The sequence below is a fragment of the Silurus meridionalis genome, chromosome 10 (genome assembly GCF_014805685.1).
Source record: "Silurus meridionalis isolate SWU-2019-XX chromosome 10, ASM1480568v1, whole genome shotgun sequence".
In the NCBI taxonomy this organism is placed as follows: Eukaryota; Metazoa; Chordata; class Actinopteri; order Siluriformes; family Siluridae; genus Silurus; species Silurus meridionalis.
This window is the reverse complement of record NC_060893.1, coordinates 17,728,577-17,738,389: the sequence shown is the minus strand read 5'-3', so window position 1 is coordinate 17,738,389 and position 9,813 is coordinate 17,728,577. Positions and strand designations below refer to the sequence as shown.

Here is a 9,813-nt window from a genome sequence, read left to right as displayed (position 1 = left end):
TGTGTGTGTATTGTATTTTCTCTTTATTTTTCTCTCAATCTTTTCTCCTCCTGTCAGTTTGGTTTGTTTTAGTCCCTCTGTGAAATACGTTAAAATGTGTAAATGTGTAAACAGTGTAATATACCAGTATCAGTTTCAGAGTTTTAGATCATGGTAGCTTAAGTGTTCGTCTTACTAAATAAACAGATGTCTGGTCCTCCCCTTTCCTCAGGACTCAGGAGTGCAAACGATAAACATTCACTCCGTCAGCACAGAGCAGAGTTTTAACCCAGCCTCCATGGTACAAAGCTCCACATCATTGGAGACCGTTACTCACATGTAAGAAGAGAGACTGAGAGGCAGGGCACTGTAGTGAATCAGAAACACAGCAAGAGAGACAGAGAAAGAGAACGAGAGCAGTACTGGAAAAGACAGAGAGACCGATAGAGGCAAAGGCATGTCCAGAATCTGACTCACGAACAGGACTCGGAGAACTGAAAAGCTTAAGGTAAGAAATATGAACTTTCCTTTGTGCATTTTTTGAATAAGCTGCTCCTTTCCTCTTTGTGTCCCTGAGTGATTTTAATCACAGCATATTGACATGTACATTCTCTATGCAGGCAGCATGTACCCAGAGAGAGAAACAGAGTAAATTTTAGATGCAAAATACATATTTAGATATTAACACTTAAAGGCTTCCTGACTGTTCACTCTGAGCACACTCTTAGATGTGCCCTGAATATTGAAAGAACCTGGACAGCTCACACCAATCTACCCAACTTCAGTTTAGTTTTGAACTCTGACTCATAGCATCCCCTTGAGAGAGAGATAGAAAGTTAGAGAAAGAGAGAGAGAGAGAGAGAGAGAGAGAGAGAGAGAGAGAGAGAGAGAGAGAGAGACAGAGAGTGAGTGTCATTGTTTGATGCATCAGTGTTCTCTTTTATGACAGTGATTATTCACACATTTAATCACACAAATAAACTGTTTGGAATGCCTTTGTATATGATGAGTGTTGTTGTGGCAACTTGTTTCTTCTGGTAGCTGGGAAAACCCACAGTTTTCCAGGACACTAGACAGCTGGGATCATTTGTGATGCAGGTATTTGTTTGTGTGTGTTAAATATGTGCCATCTCTTTGCCACTCAGTGTGAGTAAACGTAATAGGGTGCAGTTACACATGTTCCCCTTTTCACAGAAGTGCCTGAGAAATTTAAGATGTTTACTCTCTCGCTAAGCGAGTGTGTTTGGCCAGCAGTTGAGTCCAGTTTGTATGGGGCACCATTTTGGTGCTAATGAATTGTTTGTACAGATCCTTGTTGTAACTGGTTCCTTGTCCTGAGATTGAGTAATAGCTATTGTGCTGCTATGTACTAAGAGTTGTAACATGATCTGCATGAATGTATGCCAGTTTCACTATGATGCTGAATCTTTCTTCCTTATTCAGTATTTTGTCTTCAAAACATCTGGTGTTTATACTGTCTGGTCCAGCAGGAACTAATTTTGCACTTTTTTGCCTGCAGAAATCTTTTTCCATGTTGGTTATTCTTCCTGTTTACTTGTTTATTAATCTCCGTGGCTAGCGTGAGTCGTGTATGCGTTACTACAGATGTTTGGCACAGATGCTCTGCACCTGAAGTCTTAGTTCTCCAGGCTTGAGGTTGGCAGTGCCATGCTTTTTCATGCATATCCCCCTAAAAACATCCTTTGCTGGACCATGCTGTTCTTTCGACTCCCTGTTGTAGAATTGGTATTGAATTTAAGGCTTCATCATATTGGTGCATTCCAAAGGGATTTGTGATACACGATATCGTAATAATCATTAAAACACTGTTAGTGGGCACTTTGTCAATAAAGGAAGTCCGATTTGAAATGGCAAAACTGGTTTGAGTGGACAGGAAAGCTACAGAGAACAACTCAGACAACAATTTCTTACAACCATGGAGAGCAGAAAAGCATCTCAGAATTCACCACATGCCACAATAACAATAACACTTTTTTCCCCTAAGCTTTCAACCAAAAGAACACAACTTGTTTTGTGTGTGAAGCCTTGGATTAAATGCATTCAAGCCACAGGATGAACCTAACAGGCTTAAAAGAAATTAAACTCAGTAATAAATACGGGTTGCGATCTCCAATGTTGTAAGTAAAAAAAAAACATAACAAAACAAAAAATATATATTACAGACTCCAAGGCTATGAAATCCTGAAGGACACTGCATTGAGAATCTTTGATGTAAAGCATTGTGATAATTTAAATAAAAACAAAGTATTGTAAATATTTAACAGTATAACAGTTTCCACAAATATGTCACCAAATCACTAAGAAAAAAATATAAAAAACACAAAAATTACACTATACAAACATTTAACATTAACTTCACTCTAAACCTTGATAGGTTTGGTTCATATTGAGAAGCATTAACTTTGTGTGGAAGGTTGGAATTGTAAAGAAAACGACTAAAATAGACCACTTTTTGAGGATGAGCAATATATTTTGTTCTTTAGAACTATAGTTCTAAAATGAAAAACAAATCAAACAAAAAAAACGTCTGAAGTCATTTTCTTTAATTTTACTTGCTTCTGCTTTCTGTCTTAGTTCTTCTTGAATGAGGTAGTATGCTGAATTCGGAAAAACGTCTCATGCTAAAAGCGCTGTCAGTGTGTCTCTGAAAGGAGTTATGCTAACTCTGCGTCATCAGCTGTTTCCGCTCCCCCTCCCCTTCCCCCAGCTGTGCTGCATGCCAGGTAGATGAAAACATGTGGTCCACATTAAGATCAGTCTGCAATGCCCGCTGCACAACACCATGTGCTTTCCATCAACTCCACTGACCCGCTCTTCTAGCACTCTGCTGTGTCATATGCAGTCTACATTTGACTCAGATCAGTTCTGCTGGAATCTTCTGATTTATTTGTCTAGGTGGTGAATAAGTGCCATTCGTGCCTAAATATTTTTTTGGTGATTTGGTGATTTTCAGAAAAACTCCTCATGAGTGGTTTCCCAGTTTGCAGTCTCAGTGTCATTATAGTCCTATAACAGGTAGTGTTGCTGCCTTACAGGGTTTTGCAGTTTCTAGCGCATGTGTGTGTATGCTTTTCTCCCAGCTCACTAAATCACGCTGGTAGGTCTAATATCTAGTCTAAATTGGTGTGAATAAGTGTGTTAATATATATTTCTGACAGTTTTTTCATAACTTGATGTTTAAAAAGTAGAAACAAAAGTGGGGTTTTGGATGGAATGCTCTCAATCTAAACCATACCTTTGTAACTATCTATATCGCTTAAATCATGACAGATGTGATTCATTTGCAAGTGTGACACTATGTCATGTTTTAAAAGGAAAGAAACTAGTCAGAAATCGGCCAGATTTAATTATCTTTATTTTTTTCCAAAAGATTTTATGGTGCTGACGATATTGGAATAGTTTACACAATTTGCAAAATTAGATATATCTGTAACTAAACTGTTAGCTCAAGCAAAGCCAAATCCCTTATTTGCCACTCTTTTTTTTTTTTTTTATAGTGTTTGTAAATGTCGAGTTGCTGAAGATGTGAGAATCCAAAGCTGACATTGAAAAATTTAGAAACATTACATTTGAATACTGTAACCAAGTATTTCAACGTTGGAAACTTGCAAATTGACTAGGCACTTTTATTATTATATATTAGGTATAATTAATACTTAAATTATTATATATAATCAATACTTTAATTATTTAAATGAGTATAAACAAAGCATAAACTCATAAACAAATCCAATAACAAGACAGATGACAGATAAATATCACCTGCTGGTTTCCCTTCATCTTCAGCTGTACAGTTTTAGCAAGCCTGTACCCACAGTAGCCTCAGATTCCTCTTGGCTGGCAAGGGTTGAACATGATGTGGTTTTCTGCACTGCATTGAGGTTTGTCATGTTTTGTCCTCTAAAATGATTTTTTACTCACCACAGTTGTTGGTTATTTGAGTTTGCACTATTCTATGTAACTTCAAGTGTAACAATTATAGTTTATGATATACAAATATATGAACTTTTGTGCATGTTTTACATGAATAAGCTGCTCCTTTCCTCTTTGTGTCTTTAAGTAATTTTAATCACAGCATATTAAAATGTACATTCTCTATGCAGGCAGCATGTAAATTGGCACCAAAATCGATGCTATGTGTCCATCTGGAACAAAAAAAAATATGCTTTGAAAAGTGATAGTACGTCTTTCTCATCAGCCTAAAGCTGTGCTGTTTTTCAGCATTGCGTCCAAATCAAACAGGGGCATGGATAAAAAATTGTCTGTAAGAAAGTAGGCTGAAAAGTGCGCGGGGTAAAAGAAAATATTATCAGACTTTCTATTGGAGATAAGCAATATATATAACTGCATCTAGTGCCATGACATGCCTTAAGCCTGACTTCCACATCTCTCATTTTTTCTTTGTTTTCCTTGATATATTTGTGGAAGTGGAAAAAGTGGATCTAATGCCAGAGCGATAATTGTGTTCAGCTGTTAATTTTTTCACCCTCTTTCCCTCCCTCTCATACTTTGTCCATATGTTTCTTGCTCACTCATTTTTGATGAATGCTGGCATGCTGAGGTTCTCACAGGATTATTGGGGGGTGGGTGTTTAGATTAAGGGATTTAGGTCAGTGTGTGAGGGGGTGTTCTTAAAGCTCAATGTATATTTGTTTGTAAAGAAATTAGCTTAAAACCAGCTGAAATTGTTCTACAAATGAATAGACAAAAAGTTTAAATCTGAAACCCTACGGCATTCTGGAAAATCCGTCTATAAAGAACATTAAATTTGACAGTTTTCCTGTCAGATAAGGTTAATTACACTTAGGATTAGAGGTTATACCTATTGTACAACACCCACATACATTGCATGCAATCGATCAGTACCTTGTATCAGGATCATGTAATCAGTCTTAATGAAGTGATTTTATAAACAAAGAACTGAGGGCTGTATTTTTTCTGGGAACTGGTGTCACTTGGACCAGATGTGGCAAGCGGTTTAAGGGTGCAGTTTGTTCCCTGGGCCCCTGCATCCGGTGCATTCGTCACAAACGAGAAATTTTGTAATCCTCGGATGACATTAATCTGCGCTGCTGTCCTCCTCAGCAGCTGAGCACAGTCAGCAAGAGCAGAGAGCGAGGAAATGTGACTTGTGGCTGTAAATATGAAGATATATGGTTTTGATTAAATAAGGAGGGACGGACACTCCATTAAACTTAAACTGCTTTAGGGCTTTTAATTTTAAATAGTTCCCAAACACATTTCATGCCAAAAATTCATCCTTAACAAGCTTTCGAGGCAAGCAGATATGAGGCCACATTAGAAAACACCCAAACTCTGTTTTACCACACAATTCTTTACTGGGTTAAAACATCTTGACTTGTTTTGATGAATTGGGACTGCTTGCTTATCATCTTTAAAACAGAACCGGAGGTTTTTCCATATGTGGAGAGGGCATAATACCAGTGGTGTGTATTCCAGATAAACAAAGAGTGATTTTAAAGAAAACATCAGTGGCATGTCACTAGTCACAATGTTTATTAACATATATTGTTATCATGACATACATGGAATACTCTAATTGTTTCAAATGAATCTCTCTAGCTTTTACTTCTGTGTCAGTTAGACTATTTATTTTGGAAAGACTCGAGCACATTGCAAAATAAACCAGACTCTTGATAATTTTGCCTAGCATTTTTATAAAACTGAAATAAACCAAATGTGAAAATATTTCCTATTGCTTTCATGCATGAATGATCTGTCTGAAATATGTATAAAAGCATCTAAAAAGAATTTGAATAACATTCATAACTAGAAAAATGTTATAATATGTGAGAAAACGAGGTCTTAAGCTTTTTCTTCATCATTAAAACACCCCAAAGAAGCACCTACTTCTATTCCCCGTAAAAAGTATGACTGAAATTGCAAAATAAATAAAATATAACACGATATAATTTTTTAATGAAGTTGTCAAAAACACTTCTGGGGTGTTCAGATCTTCCTACATTCATGCTAGTACAAGCACAGTCTCGAAATTTACAAAAAGCTGTTATGTATGCAAAACTAGTGTTTGTAAGGATGTATTCAGAGATCACTTCCTCCTTGCAAACATATGTCCAGAAATGAATAGTGCTTTATTTAAATCCCTTGGAGGCACTGAACTCTTAACACCAGGAAGGTCCGTAGCCAATGGTAGTTGATAACTGTGGTCTACCACACACTACTTTCTGCAGGTTAAATGAGTGTTTCCATGCCAGAGGTCTTATATATACTTATATATACTTGTATATACTGTTATTGTAGTATATGTATATTCTTTTTCATATATTTGCATTTATTTTTATTTCTTTGTTTGTTATTATTATTATTATTATTATTATTATTATTATTATTTGTTTTTATTTCTCTGTTTTTATTTTTGTATATTCTTTTTTATTATTCTTTTTTATATATTTGCATCTATTTTTATTTCTTTGTCTTGCTGCTGTAACATAGAAATTTCCCCACTGTGGGACAAATAAAGGTTTATCTTATCTTATCTTATCTTATCTTAACCATCACATTGAGTTCAGCAGTTATCAGTTCTGCAAAGTGGTAGCATCTGGAAAACAATATTTCTGTAACATTTGCTTGGATAGTTGAACCTAATCTAATTGGATTTAACCTGTAAAAATAGCTGAATTATTGGAATTGCCAGTCAGCACCCTTCATTTGGTATGCTATTCATGTAACCTATCCATGATTTAATTAATTTTGAAGAGCTTGGTAAGCCATGTATTATTGAAAAAACAGTGCAGGAATTCTGTATGACAGAGACCAAACCAAAACCCATGCCATGAAAAGCCCTTCATTCTCTTCCCTTGAGTGAACAAACTTTTTTTCCCTGATTACTTCATGTTCTGATTAAAATGTTGATGTCATGCTGTGTTCTTGTTGTTGTTTCCGTTGCTAGTGGGTACAGCTGGTTTTTGGTGTGCTTTGTCATGTCTCAAAAACAAACTTTTCTCAAGCACTTATATGTTTGGAGATTGTTGTGTTGTCTACTATGACCTAAAACAATAATACATTGTTTATGTACATGTAACTGCTTGCTTAAGACTGATATGTTTTTTTTTTTACAGATGATGCAGGTCTTTTTGTTGAATCATGCATTAACACTGAGGGTCTTATCATTTTGTGAAACAGAATAAAAAATAAACAAAATATATGCCAGAGCTTCAAATCTTCCTGCCAGTGGGAAACTATGTTTGGAATGTACTCAAGGCATCTCCTGCTTTTTCCTTTAAAATAGTTTACAAATCTGTTTATTTGAGAAAGAAATTGGAGATGCTTATCAAGCCTCTTCAGATATATCTCTGTGGCTTGGTATGTAAATAGTGCATATGTGAAAGCAAATAAAAATATTACATGGTATATATTATTCCATAATTTATCATATAATATTTTTTTTTTATCATATAATAACTTGCTTATATAATATATCATAACATATCATATAATAACTTTAAACCATGACACAATTGAAACATTTTTGTGCTCTTTGTTGTGAATTTGAGAGCTGCTAATAGTGTGATTTTCATTTTTGCTAATGTTTTGGGTCAGTGATGGAGTTGACATGGTTTGAAGTTCTTGTGGGGGAAGGGCCAGGGCTGTCCAGAGAGCTTTCAAGATAGCAGAAGTCTTGTCTCAGGGGAACGGAGGGGTGAAAAAAAGTTTGTTTTGACAGGAACATAGTAGATCAGTTTTCCCACAAGCGATGCCAATATTTTGTATTGTTAGGGGCAACAGACACTTGTTTTAGCCCTGTCATGTATAAATGGCTAATGATTGCAGGAAGGGGGGCATAGAAAAAGCCAGTGTGTGTGTGCGCTTTGCAGGTTTTTTGGCAGGTTGCCACTCTTTTTAGATTTGGACACCAACAGCTTCTTCTTACATTTCAGCCTCATTAGGATTATGGTCTGCATGCTATAGAGCTCTGCAGATGATTTATTCTATATGTATTTACACACATAATCACTGGGACATCATTGTTTTTGATAGATACAGCACTTTAAGTAGATGCAGCTCTCACAGGATTACAATTCATTTTGCTGAATGCTGCTTTTGTCAGCAGGAATGAGTCCCAGGTTCATTGGTTTGAGAAAGGATTGCCTTTGAGTCAAGTGTGAGTCAGTGCAGCAGTGCTTCCAGATTATTGCTTTACAATGTATACATTATGTAAAAGATCTTTCAGCTCACTGAGTTAAACGCACCAATGAAACTATCAATCAAAGGGCATTGTTGGTTGAAGGATATTCCAGGACACTTAGCAACACAAAACTGAAACTGTCCTTTCTACAGGCCAATGGGTTCAGCTGTGTTATCTAAAAACTGAAGCAACTAACATCAACAGAGACTACTGGCACACAAGGTGAAACTAACAGTACTGTTGGAGATACAAAACTGCTTCACAATATGCAACACCAGTAGATACTATGATTACAATGTGGTTTTAGTTTCTTTATATTTGTCAGCAATTAATTGTAATGTAACTAAAGTATAACAGCAATTGGATGTGACATTGAAGGAAATTGATCAATAAAGGGGTTTTCTATAAAAGCAGGTCCTAAGATATTTATTCTCTCATACCACATATATTTGCCAATGCTAACCTATATATTTATTAAAGACAAACCTCTAAAGTTCTTCAAACCAGAATTTTTTTATCCAGGATCTGCTTTACTTCTGGATATTAGTCATTAACACTGGAGACTTCTTCCATGAATAAAGAGAACAGAAACCTTCACTATATCAACAATTACGCATACATTTATTTTATTTACGTGAAGCATCTGCAATGAAGCTTCTCATATAGAAATGATATAATTTTAGGATGCTCAGTTGTGTAAAGAGATAAACATTAATCTCTCTGTATAAAGGAAATGTGTAAGATGTCGAATTTTTACTTTCATAAATGTCATGTTCATGTTAAAATAACAATACTGCGATGTTGTTGTTGTCAGTATGAATGTTTTAGTTGTTTCTTAAGGAGATAACTGATCTAGTTTTGGGTGATTAATAAGCATACAGTGAAAAAAAAAAGGCGAAGACTTTTTTCCAAACACAACATAACCCTATCACCATTCTAAAAGTGCATTCAAGCGTTTTTTTTGTTGTTGTTGGCACTACAAAAAAGCCAGTCATTGCTATAAATGACCGCCGTTTTGGGTAAATGCAAACTTCAGTAAGTTCCCAAAGGTACATAAGTGTCCACATGCTGAATTTCTGGGAACAAATAAATTGTTACCCAAAGACAAATGCATGTGGCTAACAATTTCAGTGTGTCAGACGGGAATTTTCAGGTTCCATTTTTACACAGCATGTGTGTGTTTAGCATGCGTGTGGGTGTGTGAGTGTTCAGCGATGGTTGTGGCTGCACTCCACGTTTGTCTCTTACACATGTTTCTCACAGGAAGTTAAAGCTCTCCAGCTGTGTGTGAAGGAAAAAAAAAACGATACAACTTCTCTCTCTTTCTCTCTCTCTGTCTGTTTCTTTTCTCTTGACTCAAAGATGTCATGTTTTTTTTTCCTTTGGAGACCTTTATATGCTAAAATGACTCCCCCTTACACACACTCCGTTCTTTCCCAAAACAGAGTGAACACATCAGGAGAGAACATCATTGCCAGATGTTTAAGTAAAACAAACTGATGTATATAAAGATAATCCCATAGGAGTGGACAACAGCACCAGAGCAGTTGAGCAGAGTGTAAAAGGTTTCACATAGACACACACGCACACACATATATACACAGCATATCTTCAAGCGGTGTGATGCTTTGTGGGAATGATGGGAA

General features: G+C 36.1%; 1 protein-coding gene across 1 annotated transcript in view; it reads left to right on the top strand.

Annotated features, from left to right (window-relative positions):
• The first annotated feature begins 232 nt into the window (after positions 1–232).
• The window catches only part of pdgfrb (platelet-derived growth factor receptor, beta polypeptide), a 34,355-nt gene continuing 24,774 nt past the window's right edge, over positions 233–9,813 (top strand). The window contains exon 1 of the mRNA XM_046859257.1: positions 233–487. The gene's annotated coding sequence lies outside the window, so the exon portion shown is untranslated. The remainder of the gene's footprint in view (positions 488–9,813) is intronic.